Below are 14969 nucleotides of genomic sequence, written 5' to 3' on the forward strand. Positions count from 1 at the left end.
GTGTGTGTCTGTGTGTGTCTGTGTGTGTCTGTGTGTGTCTGTGTGTGTGTCTGTGTGTGTCTGTGTGTGTCTGTGTGTGTCTGTGTGGGTCTGTGGGGGTCTGTTGGTGGCTGGGCGTGTCGGGGGTGGTGGGTGGGGTTCAGTGTTGGTCTGTGTGGGTCTGTGTGTGTCGGTCTGTTTCTGTGTTTGTCTGTGTGTTTCTGTGTGTGTCTGTGTGTGTCTGTGTGTGTCTGTGTGTGTCTGTGTGTGTCTGTGTGTGTCTGTGTGTGTCTGTGTGTGTCTGTGTGTGTCTGTGTGTGTCTGTGTGTGTCTGTGTGTGTCTGTGTGTGTCTGTGTGTGTCTGTGTGTGTCTGTGTGTGTCTGTGTGTGTCTGTGTGTGTCTGTGTGTGTCTGTGTGTGTCTGTGTGTGTCTGTGTGTGTCTGTGTGTGTCTGTGTGTGTCTGTGTGTGTCTGTGTGTGTCTGTGTGTGTCTGTGTGTGTCTGTGTGTGTCTGTGTGTGTCTGTGTGTGTCTGTGTGTGTCTGTGTGTGTCTGTGTGTGTCTGTGTGTGTCTGTGTGTGTCTGTGTGTGTCTGTGTGTGTCTGTGTGTGTCTGTGTGTGTCTGTGTGTGACTTGTTGTGTCTGTCTGTGTCTTGCGGTGTATTGGTGTGTCGGGTTGTGTATGTGTTGGTCTGGGGGTGTCTTTGTGTGTCGGTGTGTGTGTGTGTGTGTCTGTGTGTGTCTGTGTGTGTCTGTGTGTGTCTGTGTGTGTCTGTGTGTGTCTGTGTGTGTCTGTGTGTGTCTGTGTGTGTCTGTGTGTGTCTGTGTGTGTCTGTGTGTGTCTGTGTGTGTCTGTGTGTGTCTGTGTGTGTCTGTGTGTGTCTGTGTGTGTCTGTGTGTGACTGTGTCTGACTGTGTGGGAATGAGTGAGTAATTCGGAGAAAGATAGATAAAGAGAGAGTAAGATTTTGTCACATGTTCTAAGTGAGTTACTCTGGGTGTCTGTGTGTGTCTGAGTGTGTATGTGTGTGTCTGTGTGTGTGTGTGTGTGTCTGTGTGTGTCTGTGTGTGTCTGTGTGTGTCTGTGTGTGTCTGTGTGTGTCTGTGTGTGTCTGTGTGTGTCTGTGTGTGTCTGTGTGTGTCTGTGTGTGTCTGTGTGTGTCTGTGTGTGTCTGTGTGTGTCTGTGTGTGTCTGTGTGTGTCTGTGTGTGTCTGTGTGTGTCTGTGTGTGTCTGTGTGTGTCTGTGTGTGTCTGTGTGTGTCTGTGTGTGTCTGTGTGTGTCTGTGTGTGTCTGTGTGTGTCTGTGTGTGTCTGTGTGTGTCTGTGTGTGTCTGTGTGTGTCTGTGTGTGTCTGTGTGTGTCTGTGTGTGTCTGTGTGTGTCTCTGTGTGTCTCTGTGTGTCTGTGTGTGTGTGTGTGTGTGTGTGTGTGTGTGTGTGTGTGTGTGTGTGTGTGTGTGTGTGTGTGTGTGTGTGTGTGTGTGTGTGTGTGTGTGTGTGTGTGTGTGTGTGTGTGTGTGTGTGTGTGTGTGTGTGTGTGTGTGTGTGTGTGTGTGTGTGTGTGTGTGTGTGTGTGTGTGTGTGTGTGTGTGTGTGTGTGTGTGTGTGTGTGTGTGTGTGTGTGTGTGTGTGTGTGTGTGTGTGTGTGTGTGTGTGTGTGTGTGTGTGTGTGTGTGTGTGTGTGTGTGTGTGTGTGTGTGTGTGTGTGTGTGTGTGTGTGTGTGTGTGTGTGTGTGTGTGTGTGTGTGTGTGTGTGTGTGTGTGTGTGTGTGTGTGTGTGTGTGTGTGTGTGTGTGTGTGTGTGTGTGTGTGTGTGTGTGTGTGTGTGTGTGTGTGTGTGTGTGTGTGTGTGTGTGTGTGTGTGTGTGTGTGTGTGTGTGTGTGTGTGTGTGTGTGTGTGTGTGTGTGTGTGTGTGTGTGTGTGTGTGTGTGTGTGTGTGTGTGTGTGTGTGTGTGTGTGTGTGTGTGTGTGTGTGTGTGTGTGTGTGTGTGTGTGTGTGTGTGTGTGTGTGTGTGTGTGTGTGTGTGTGTGTGTGTGAGTGTATTAACTCATGGGCTAATTGTTGAAGAAGAAGAGATGATGGAGGTGAACAAAAAAAACCTTTTCTATTTTACGTACATGACCATACAGCTGATTAATAATTAATTTTTTTACTTTATAAAATAGTGGATATTTCACAGGGAAAATAAATCCTGTTTTTATAGATTGAAATCAGTAAATTACGCCTCTATCGACATTAGCTCAAGAATCATTATTTTTAATGAGCTTGAGCTCGGAATAGTGTTATACTTGATGATAATTTAGAATGGCAAAGGGCCTTTTAAAATAATTGTTTTGGGGATATAGCTAACTTGGAGGGCCTAACTTGTGATACAGACATAAACAAGGACCTGGAATGGACATATAGGCTTATAAATGAATATTTGAGTGATATCCCCACAAGTGTATCTAAACCGGGTTCACATGCTAATAGACATAATCAAATTCCGTCACAAGACAATGCTGGCTGGCTAGATCCACTATCCCCAAACACTGTGGAATATATCCTTAGCAAATTGGGTGATTTCACCCCCACCCCCACTAATACAATTGAACAGACTCGGTGGTGGTGCTACTGAAGATTTTATACCACCTTCAACTATTGAGGTTGATCAGAGTAGTGATAGTGAAACATTAGCGTCACCAACATTTATACTACCAGATTTTTTATTGTCTAACTCTGCCTCGCAACATACTAATGTCTACACGGCCAATTTCGGTGACCCCTTTAATTCTTTAACGTCAGGGTGTATAGTAACACACCCCCTGGCTATTACGCATTCCATTGTTAACAAGATTCGAGCCATTCTTGAACAACAGGTGGGGGTGTGGGGAGGGAGGGACAGTTTAAAAGCATCAATAGCACTAAAAATATATTTTCAAATGAAAATGCGAGGGAACCTTACTCAAAATACTTACATACAGAGATGTTAGCAATTCGCCCGCATTTGGAAAATTATGAGGTTTTTTTTGGATTGGGTCAACAGCATCATTACTAGACTGGATAATTATATTGAGGGGGGTAGTGGGTCGGTTGTTTTTATTTATTGAGAATTTAAGCATTAATATTTGTAGATTTAAAAAAAAATTTATTTTAAGAGGTGGACATAGGGAAAGGGGTATAGCTTTAAAATATCATTCAGATTTAGAGGGTTGTAAAGAAAATACAACGAATAAATTTCTATTCGAAGCCAAAGTGTTTCAAGTATGCATTTTTGATTGCGGCCTTTCGACCTCTGATTGATAATGCTTCTAAGAGAAAGTTGGATGAATTGGCACCTAATGGGGATGGGTCAAAGTTTCCTAAAGTAGATTTCAATTGTTTATATGGTCAATTTCCCATAACAATAAAAGGTTTATACACAATTCCAATTACGATTTAAAGTTATTTTAACGGCGTTGGCCCATATTGCCAAGGGGAGAGTTGTAGATAACGGATGGGTAGATGTTTCTTTTTCTTATGATATTATACCTAAATCATCGGAGAAGCTGCTTCTGCTAGAATTCATGTAGAAAACAGTAAACAAGGGTAACACATGCCTGAATAAAATCTGTTTTTTAGACTCTTTCAGTTTCTTCCCCAAGGCTTAAAGTCAAAAGGATTCAGGTAGAGAAAATCAACAATTTTGACATTTTACCTCTCCTTAAACAGCTTTTCTCTGATGATCAAATGTATGATTTATTAACGTATACGGGCATATGCGCATAAGATTTCTATAAATCCGCCACAAGGTTAGATGAGGTGTCATTACCGCCTATCGAAGCATTTTAGAATTCCCTTACGGACAGTCAGTGCAAAACTGGAGACTATAAATTTGCCAAGAGGGTGTTGGCAAAAGGAGGATGTAAAAATGGGTGAGATTACTTTAAACTGCACTTAGCTAGTGATGTGATGACTCTTTTGGACATTGTGTGCAAAAAGAGGGATACAACCTATGAGGAATTTGGGTTGGATTTAGGGTAATATTTTTCAACTCCTCATATGGTGATGGACTTGATTCTTAAAATCAGCAAAGATGAAATAGGTCCGGTCACCGACGTGGATCAGCACCTGTTTGTAGAAAGATCAATGAGGGGAGGGTACGTTTTTCATGGGGACCGTATCATGAAAATTGACCCAACCAGACAGCACACCGATGAAAATTCAGATGCAGTTTTTTTCGATATGAATTCCCTTTATCCCTTGGCGATGTCTCGCTACTGTTTGCCATGTAGCAATTAAAAATAGCTTAACGATCCTTGTACTTCGAACTTCCCCAACATTGCTAGTGTTGAGGAGACTAGGGTGTAAGGATGATTCTTTGAAACTGACGGTTAAATACCCATGGAAATTTATGACCCGGTAAAATACTTTGTTCTCCCGTACATAAATAGACTGATGGGTAGGGAATAACTAAATCGCTACAATTTATCTTAAGTGGAGGAGGGTAATATGCACTGGGTGCCTTCAAAGCAAAAACTTATTGCTGACCTTTACCTGAAACAGAATATCGTTGTTCATCACGTGCTATTGAGATGGAAAGTGTCCAATGTTTTCAAAGTCAAAAAGATACATAGAGCCCTCCAATTTGATCAAAAGCCCTACATGAGAGCGTTTACTGACACCTTTGTCAGTAAACGTTCACAAGTGAAAACGAAGGTTGAAAAGGAAGTCTATAAACTCATTTTGAACTCAGCCTTCGGGAAAATGTGCGAAAGCGAACGAAAAAGAAGTCGCTGTGACATTGTAACCAATCCCAAAGATTGTGCTCGAATCATCGCCGACCCGAACTTCACATCGTTCACAATCATAGACTCTAATATGGTGACTCTTACATCGCAAGAAAAGAAACATTATTTTAAATAAATATATTGCAGTCGGGAGTGCAATAACGGAAATATAAAAAAAACTCATGTTGTCATTTTATTATAATGTATACAAGGTACAATGACCGATTGAGGGACAAGCTCAAGTGTATTATGGAGACACTGATTCACTCCTGTCAAAAATTAAAAAAAAATATGTTAATGATTTGGAAAATGGAGAGTACATTAACTGGTGGATGGACTACACCAAACTGGAATGAATTCCTCTATCCAGAGCTAGTGAAACTCCAGGCCCCAAATCAATTGTCAATGCTAAAATTTGAAACGGGAAGCGGTCTGATATCCAGTGGTGTGTTTCCTGGGCCGAAGGTATACTGTCTAGAAACAAACAACAAGGATATCAAACAAGTTTGCAAGGGGGGTGCCTACACACTTTGTAAAAATAATATAAAAATGAGTGTTTATAGAAACTGTGTAGAATTCGCTTTTTACAATTTAAAAACTACACAGTTAGAGTTGAGAAAAACGCCATGTCGGCCATAACAGACAAAGTTTATGTACTTGAGTATGGTGTGAAGGTACTTCCACACGGATACTATCTAATTGCAGACCTAGTTTTATGTGTAGAGTATACAAAACAACTCGGTCTGAATAAATTAACTTAAATTCCTTAAATCCTGGGTGGGTGGTTTTGGGAATTTCTTTTTTCTTTTTTATCAAAATTAAGAAAATTTCAATGTGCTTATGCAAGGCAGAGTTATTTCTTCATAATTTAATTTTCGATATGCAAGGCAGAGTTATTTCTTCATAATTTAATGTCCCCGGCTCGGCCCGCCGCAGCCGGCCCTCGTTCTTTCCGGTTCGGCCGTCGGCCACCACACCGGTCACCCCGGGGGGTGGAGGTGGGACCCCATTTCAAATTGAAAGTGATGTTGTTTAAATGTATTTTTTGTAAATAAAAAAAAAGTGATATTATTTTAAGTGTATTTATTGTTTTGATATAAAAAGTTTTTTTCCTAGTGCCTATTTCAAATAAATGTTGTAATTTTTTGTTATAAATAAATAGAAAAAATTGATATTATCTAAAGTGTATTTTTTGTTTAATAAAATTTTGTTTTTTTCCTAGTGCCTATTTCAAAAAAATATTTTTTTTTTGCTTTTGTTATAAATAAATAAATAAAAAAAATCTCGATTATGTGTATTTTTTGTTTAAAGTACTTTTTTCAAATTGTTTTATTATTATTTGTAAAGTGCTGCTTTTATGTTAATAATAAAAGAAAATGTGATTTTATTGGTTTTTTTCTTCTTATTATTATTCTTAAACAGAGTAGTAATAGTGAAGTTATTTAGTCATAAGACATCTATAATTTACAGTTAGCTGTAGGTGAGCTTTTGAAGCGAACTGCAATATGTATCAATTTAAACACCACTCAGGTCGTTTCTGCGTGGTCCATCAATGTCATGCAAAACGACAGTCTTAACTAAAATAATTAAAAATTGTAAAATAAAATGTTTACGGAAAAGCTGAAAAAATCTACTATTGCTACAGTATTTGGCAGGAGTCATACGACAAAATAAACGCTATTGCTATATCGGGCATGCAGATACAATTCATACAGTGACTTGAGGTTTTCGACATTATTGAACTAAACTCTTGGCTGACTATTGACGATTTAGCTGAATCCATTTAACAATGGTCCCAGGAAATGCTACAATTGTTTACTGTTCGCTCACATCGTGAACAGATTTCCTTTACTCTAGTTCTACACATTCTCTTTCATCAGAGCAAATGTATGCAAACACTTGCTTTGAACTGTACCTGCTATATCCTCTACAGATGTGTTCGTGATTCTAGCTCGCTAATAACTCCCAATAAACAAATATGCCCCGGCGCCCCCAAATTTCTACTTTCAGCGTGCAATCAGGCAACTAATAAACCCTACGGTTACTTTCTATTGGATCTGAATCAAAATACACCCGAGGATTTACGTGTAGTCACAGATATTTTTGACAATGAACTTACAGTATATCTTCCGGTGAACAGTAAAAACGGCTATTAGTTGCCATCATGACACTGAAGAAACTACATAAAAATAGACATTTATTTTCCATTTTAAGCACTTCAAAACCCCCCAATTAGGAAAGCCATACTCACACATGGTATTGACAACGATTTCATTAATCTAATATCTGAACTTTGTTTAAATTTAACCGAGGGCAATGTTCAACTGTCAGAAGTAGTTAAGCAACAGGCAAAGCAACATTGTTCCATTGTACGTGCCTTGGCTTGTAAGAAGAAATGAAAATTTTTTAAAAGGAAACGTCTTCTTCAGGCGGGTGGTATGTTTTTTACACTTTTACTGCCAATAATTGCACGACTTGTATACAGTTTTCTTTAGATAGCTAAACCCTATAAATTGACCCAAATAGAACTCTCTCTTTCACCAGTGGAACATTTTGAGGACATTCGAGAAAATTCATTAACAATAAGAATATTGACGATGATAAAAACTACTTTTACTTCAAGATGCACTTCGCCGAGTGGACAAACATAATCCCTATCGTGCGAGACCAGTCAATGTGAATGTCATTGATCACAAAAAAGAAAAATCTCATCAAGATTCTGCTGCTGCTGCTGCTGCTGCTGCTGCTGCTGCTGCTGCTGCTGCTGGAACGAAATTAAAGAATGAGTAATTAGATTCAATCGTGTCGATCATTCTAAATCTATTGTCGCACTCATCGTTAAGAAAGGAAACGACTCATAACATATCTCATGGAAAGTAATAAAGATCGCGTTTGAATTGATAGAAAATGGAAAGAACTTAAAAGTGAAAGGAAGAGTTATAATCTACTTTATCTAATTTATGGTATGGTCATAAATTTTAAAGGAGTCTTATAATTTGACAATCCTCTATGCAACTTTCTAAATACAATAAACTTCCCCAAAAGCCTTATTAGCAATAGACAAATTCTAAAAAGATTAAATGAACATAGTTCATCGTCAACATTAAAACAAGAAGAAGAAGAAACAGAAGAAACAGACGAATCTTTTAAATGTATCTTGAAAAGAAGAACTCGCCTAGAGAAAGAATTGCTGGAATGATGAGGGGCACACGAGGAACTGGTAGAAAAAAGTAAAAGCATATCGGCTTTAACTGAAAATCGCCACCGTCACCCGTTCGCACAAAAAAAGGTAGTGGACGTTAGGCTACGTGTTTAAGTTCAAAATGGTTGAAGTTAAAGTTCCCCCACCACTCTTTCCAAAGTCACTAGTGTTCACACTAAAAGTGTACAAAACTATCTATACAATGAAACAATTTACACTCTAAATTGAAATCATAAGGTTCGTGGTAATTATCACTGGTCAACTGAAGCCCTTGCATCGCTACATAAGATTTAATCGGATCTCTTAAACCTTGGGTGGATTCTACGGCACAATAACAACTTGTACCTGGGTATTTTACTTAAACATAGTGTTCTTATTTGCTAAAAATATGTAATGTTATAACGCACAAGCGGAGGCGATGAAACGTATGTGGAACTTGAAATCATTCTCTGACAGGGATCGTATAAAAAAATTCAAACGGATCGGGATAGTGAATTTGTTAACCACATGTTGAAAAGGTACTAATGAAATATAATAAAATGCTCTATCATAGTCATAGTCCTATAAAGGCTGCATTGGCCGACCGATTGATAAGAACTATTTGACTTTTTTTTTCAAGATATTGTACATTGAAAGATACACCTGCTTTTATTCATGATTTAGATAAAATCATGTTGATTTATAATCAAAGACCCCGTCGATCATTGTCCAACTCAAACCCAACGAAAGTTCATCAAGCCGATCAAGATACATTTGATACTTTTCTTAAACAATATTCTAATGAAAAGGTTGTTAAGAAAAAATTCAATGTTGGTGATACTATTTGAATTAAAAGAACAACTAATATTTCTGAAAAGAGTAATTACTTATGGTCGACTGAACTTTTTAAAGTGGCAAAAATCCTAGAAACCAAACTCATAACCTATCGTCTACAACACACCAAAGATGAAGAGATTCTCGGTGGCTTTTATGACTATGAACTGCAAAAAGTTAAAAATATTAGTGAAATTTATCAAATTGAAAAGATATTAAAGAGCCATACTCGCAAGGGTAAGAAACAGTTGTGTTGAAGACATTAAAAATACCCAAATATTTTTATTTAAAATTTATCTCCAACGTCTCCAACCCTGTCTAAAATGATTTGAATAAAACATGCGATTTTTGGACAAAACTCTCCCCCCCAACCATATTCGATGACGGAAAGTATGAAGTTGCTCTTGTCGATTGTATTCTCAAAAATACATACGATATCCTGAAAAAGGATCGTGTGTATGAGATAAAATTTATGCCATTCGACTGGTCACTCTTTGTAGAGTATGAATGGGTTGAAGCACTTAAATCTAGTGAATATTCACATGCCACATGGAAATCTAAAGAATATGATACTGGTTGTGTCGTACAATCAATAGAAAAATCTCATATCGTAGGAATGGTTCATTCCAATTTAATTATTCAATGGAACACGATAAGATTTACATTAGCTCACCCGTTGACACGGAAGTGATTTATATCAATGATAATGTGATAGATGTTCTAGGCTTTAAATAGAATATGATTAGTTGTTAACACACTGGCAGTGGTAGCGGGATGGCTCGTATTATTGTTACAAATTATCCACGTGATTTCGCATTGGACTCTCGCACGTTTCATTATGTATTCTTTGTAGAAACATCGTGGGTCAACGACTAAAATTTCCCCCTCATACGTTTTCTTAAACGAAAAATCACCCATGAACATGTTCATCACGACAATACAAAGTATCTTCTATATATTCCTATAAACACTTCGTATTTGGAACTCTATCAGTTAACACTAAGAAGTGAATTGGGTGATCCTCTAGCAATAACAAAAGGTTTAGCATGCGTCATTTTCGACCCATCGTCATTGCCTAAGATGAATCGACCCATCGTCTTTCCAGATATCGACTGCTATGTTGGTGCTCTGAACCCTATTCAAATAGGTCATGGATTGGACTATTACATGGGTTGTTTTAAAAAGTCTTGAAATGTTCTTGGTTACTGGTTTTCTACGTTATTTTGACCTGCAGTGCCCCTCGACAGAAAATGTATTTTACCCGCTGCATCTAATTTCGCTGCCTCAACACTATAGGACTGGGGCACAGGTAAAAATTTCAATGAGAGTGTCAAAGAAAATACTGGATCTTCAGCAAGAGCCGTTGGTGAGTAATTAAAATCACAGGAAAATGTGAAAGGGCTAAAAAGGGCGCGTGGTCAACATTCACTCATCAGTCTCTACCCAGGCGGGAAGCGAAGGACATCAACATCGACTTTGAGGAATAAAAGGAAGAAGACCAATAAAAAGTAGAAGAAGAAAAAGATTGTTAGATTGAACAAAGATTTTTTACCTTAAGATAACAAACATCTCCTAGGAATCATCTCGTCCGCAATTTAGCTGGTGGCTGTATCTATCCAAGGCTGAAAATATTGAAACCTGCTTCAAGCGCTACTACCTACCGCGATAACATCCTCAGCGGTCTCTCTTGGAAAATTTACTCTCTCGGATATGTTCCAATAAAGACTATTTCATAGATTTATCATCAACATTTATTAATTTAAATTTTGCGGTTAAGAAAAAGCCAGACAATACAACTCCCAGTGCTGCCGATGACTTGTCCTATGAAAACTGTATCCTACACAACGTGTTCAAACAAATTAATGTATTTATTAATGGAACATTGGTGAGCACTAGCATTAATTTATCCAACTATGCAAGCTACATACAATTTATGATGATGACTCCAAGAAAGAACAGGCCCTGGGCTATGAATATAAATCAGCTGTTGATACTGACGGTGATATAACTTCTGCAGTGACCCAGGAGTATCATGCTGTTGAAAAATTAAATTCTGAGACATTTAACATGTCCCAATGGTTACCCCCCAGTGTAAAAATTGACGTAAAGTGAGAACCAACTACATCAAATTACATTTTGAGAAAAACACTTGCTGCAACTCCTGACGCAAGTGCCATTATCACTTCAGCAATTTTTAATGTTCGGAAACAACAGGTTATGAGCTCTGTTGCATTGGCAGTGGAGTAGCTAAGGGCCAATGGTAATAATATTACACTTCTTGTCCCCCATACGATCACTAATCAACGTCACATTGTTACTGGCTCTCGCAGTTATACCGATTCATCATTTATCTATGGAGAAATCCCATCAAAACTGGCTTTGCCGTTTGTGAATAGTGCCGGTGCTGTTGGACTCTAGACTGCATCCCACCATGATTTTATTTTTTTTGGTATTTCTAGCCTTGTTTTGAAATTTGATAAATTTTCACTGAGCACTTTTTCTTTTGATAAGACATTCTAAAGAATTCTGTATGAGTCGACCATGCAATCCCTAGATAATGACTCAGAACTACTTAAAAATGATAAAACTGACTCAATGTTTTCAAAAAATAAAGATATAGTTGTTTTGGATCCATCTGGCACTCATGATGTGAGCATAGTACAAACGGAGATTGCACGTATAGAGTGTACGCTTCCCGATGCTTTGATTCAAAATATAATATTAATATTACTGAATCAGTTTGAAACCTATTCAGAAATCACACCCGACGGCAGTGTTCTACTAGACCTTGCACCATGAACACAAACCAAATGATCAGCGTATTTAATATGGATTTATACATGTCCCAATTTAAGTCCTATTGCATACCATTGGACTTCATTGATAAACTTGATAAAGTGTTAACAACGTCCTAATCATTGTTAATAGCAGTCCATCGAGTTTGAAGACAGGTCATTGGCTATGCATCTTTCAAACAGCGAAGAATATCAAATTTTTTGATCCTCTTGGTCTATCATATAAATTCTACAGTCCACGCATCAACAACTTTATGAGAGCAGCGGGGAAACTATTATTCAAAATGAAAGGAGAGTACAGAATTTAACGACTAAGACATGTGGCTTTCATGCATTACTCTTTTTCATGTTCAGATGTCATGGCTATACCTACAAGCAGTTTCTCAGCATTTACGTTGACTTTACTTGACTGAACGACCTCCTAGTGAAAAATATACTTTCAAACGTGTTTAATATTGATTTTAGTGCCCTAAGAATAAAATGTTCTAAAAATGTATGTAAAATTGTTTACTAATAAAAAATAATGTATATACATGATAAAAAACGACTTTTCTACTCTTTAGATTTCTTCTTCTACTATGTAGAGATAATTGTCGAGAACAATTAATGCAGGTAAATCATCTGAATTCACTGCATACTGATGTGCTGCAATGTCAGGGTTACATTTTCTACAGTATAATGTAACTTCACTCTTACCATGTCTTTGTATAGTCAATGATACTATTTCATTCATTTTGTAAAATTCGTGTGTTTCAATTAGCTTATTTGAAGCAATATCACATACAGTGTCCTCAAGTGGTGAATCACATTCTGTAACAGCCATATAATAACCAGTAGGCTTATAATCATAGTAGTCATTGTCTTCACAACGATGACGTAGAAACTAAATTCTTTTTTATTCCAACAATTGAATCGTAGACCTGGGTCCTCCTCCCGATACAATCTAAAGCCACGACGATACCAGTCTCTTAGCAATAAACCAAAATCACGTTTAGGATTCTTCCCAATCATACCAGGATATGTATTCTCCCATTGATTACATTTATCGTAGTGACAATTAGAGCATAGGTGTCCTCTAGGGTGAGACTCACATACCCCTTCAAGACAGAAATTACAACCTTTAATTTGTACGGCATATCCTCTCTGCAATTTACAAGGGTTGCATAATCTACACTTTTCATCATACTCATCAATCATTGTACAATTCTCACATGATGAACAGCTGCCCTGTGCATACATGCATAGTGGACATGTATGGAACATTTTTTCATATTTTTTCATATATAGGTTTTAGATTTTATTTCATTTTATGTTAGTTTAGATTTTATCTTTGTTTCTTAGCGTTGAAGACGCGTTGTTTTTTACAGGCGAAATATCTGCGTCGTTTTAGTTTGTCATTTCCTTCTACTGGCCATAGTCTCATTTGCTTTCTTCATCTTGAGATTTCTCTTTCTCTTTGTTGTTTTTTTTTCAAGGAACCAAACTGAGCAGTGTATTTCACCGTTTTCAGCTATTAGCCATACCAGTAGCAAAGTCTATCCTAAATTGTAAACTCTTTTTGCAAATATAGCTTTTCAAACAGTTCGTGGTAACGCACTTTAAGCAAGGAGCGACCCGGCTCAATAGTAACCGAAACTCTAAAAAACGGAATTTTGATACCAATAGATGAATCAAAAGAATCAGATTTTTATGCTGATTTCAAATACATAGGTTTCATTTCATTAAGTTTAGTCCTACCCGTCAAAAGTTACGAGCCTGAGAAAATTTGCCTTATTTTCAAAAAAAGGGGAAAACACCCCTTAAAAGTCTTAGAATCTTATGAAAATCATACCATCAGATTCAGCGTATTAGAGAACCCTTCTGTAGAAGTTTCAAGCACCTATCTATAAAAATGTGGAATTTTGTATTTTTTGCCAGAAGAAAGATCACGGATGCGTGTTTATTTGTTTTTTTCCCCAGTGGTCATCGTATCGACCCAGTGGTTCTAGAATATCGAGAGAGGAGTTATTCAAATGGAAATTAAAAGTTATCGTGCCCTTTTTAAGTGAAAAAAATGGAGGGCAACTAAACCACCTCCCACGCTCATCTTTTTCTCAGACTCACCCGATCAGAATTTTGAGATAGCCATTTTGTTCAGCATGGTCGAAAAATATAACAACTATGTCTTTTAGGATGATTTGATCCCCCAGAGTCCCCGGGGGAAGGGCTGCAAGTTATGAGCTTTGCCCAATGTTTACATATAGTATTGGTTATTGGGAAGTATATAGATGTTTTCAGGGGGGATTTTTTCTAGTAGTGGGGGGGGTCGAGGGTTACGTGGGAAGATCTGTACACGGAGGAAGTTTTCATGGGGGAAAGGACATTGCTATAAAGGGGGCGCCGAATTTCCCAACATTATTTAAAAAAACGATCAGAAACTAAAAAAAAACAATAACTTTTTAACATCAAAACTTTTCAACTGAAAACTTTTCAACATCAAAACTTAAAACAAACAGAAACTATTGCATATATGATTGGGTTCGCCCCCTAGTCAATACCTCGCTCTTTCTCTTTCTTCTTTCTCTTTTTTGGTTTTTCTCGTAGTAGCGAAGAAATGTCAAAATTCCAACAGTTCCAGCTTGCGTTAGCGAACTTCAAAAGATTCCCGCTGTGGCCCGTAAGAATTATCCAAGTTTCAAAGGATAAAAAAGGAATCTTCAACTACTTAGTTTTTGCGAATGGAGATCACACAGAGTCGCGCCTAACCGAGAATAGTCTCATCTCGTTTGAGGACAATTACCGCGAAGCATCTACAAAAACTGATAAAAATGTTGGAAGTGCGTTTAAAGAGGTTAACCAAAACCCGGACATTTATAAGACGGCTTCCAAAACTTTCGCATCGCTGAGAGCAGTTTCTTCTGAACCATCTACCGCGGATTTGCTAGTTAAAATAGTCGCAACTGAGGAAGAAATCGCTAAGACAAAAGAATCAATGATGAGCGCGATTACTAAGCAAGTTCAAGATAAATGCGGAAAGGACCGAACTCTGAAAACTTCTGTTGAGGCTATCGTGAGTGAAATATACTCGTCAGTTTCGCTTGAGTTTAATCTGAAGCTAGAGCAATTGTTGGCATCAGTAAAGAATATCAAAGGACTGATTGAAAATTTAGAGAACCGAATTGCAAAATTAGAAGTGAAAATTGATGATTATGAGCAAGAAAAACAGCTTGGAACTCTAGTTTTTCATGGTATTAAGCAGCAGCCGGGTGTTGACTGGAAGTCGACCATTCTGAATATAGCCTCGCAAAAGCTGGGGCTTTCCGGTATCTCTGATTGTGATTTTGCTATGGTTTACAGGTCGAAATTGAATAATCCAGGGTCGGCAAACGATAAAGTTGCACCAGTGTTCGTGAGATTTTCTACCTGTGAGACGGCCCGTAAAGTGTTTGCGAG

This window comes from Artemia sp. Qi Xiang Cuo, chromosome 17 (assembly GCF_049724085.1).
Source record: "Artemia sp. Qi Xiang Cuo chromosome 17, ASM4972408v1, whole genome shotgun sequence".
NCBI classification, from domain to species: Eukaryota; Metazoa; Arthropoda; class Branchiopoda; order Anostraca; family Artemiidae; genus Artemia; species Artemia sp. Qi Xiang Cuo.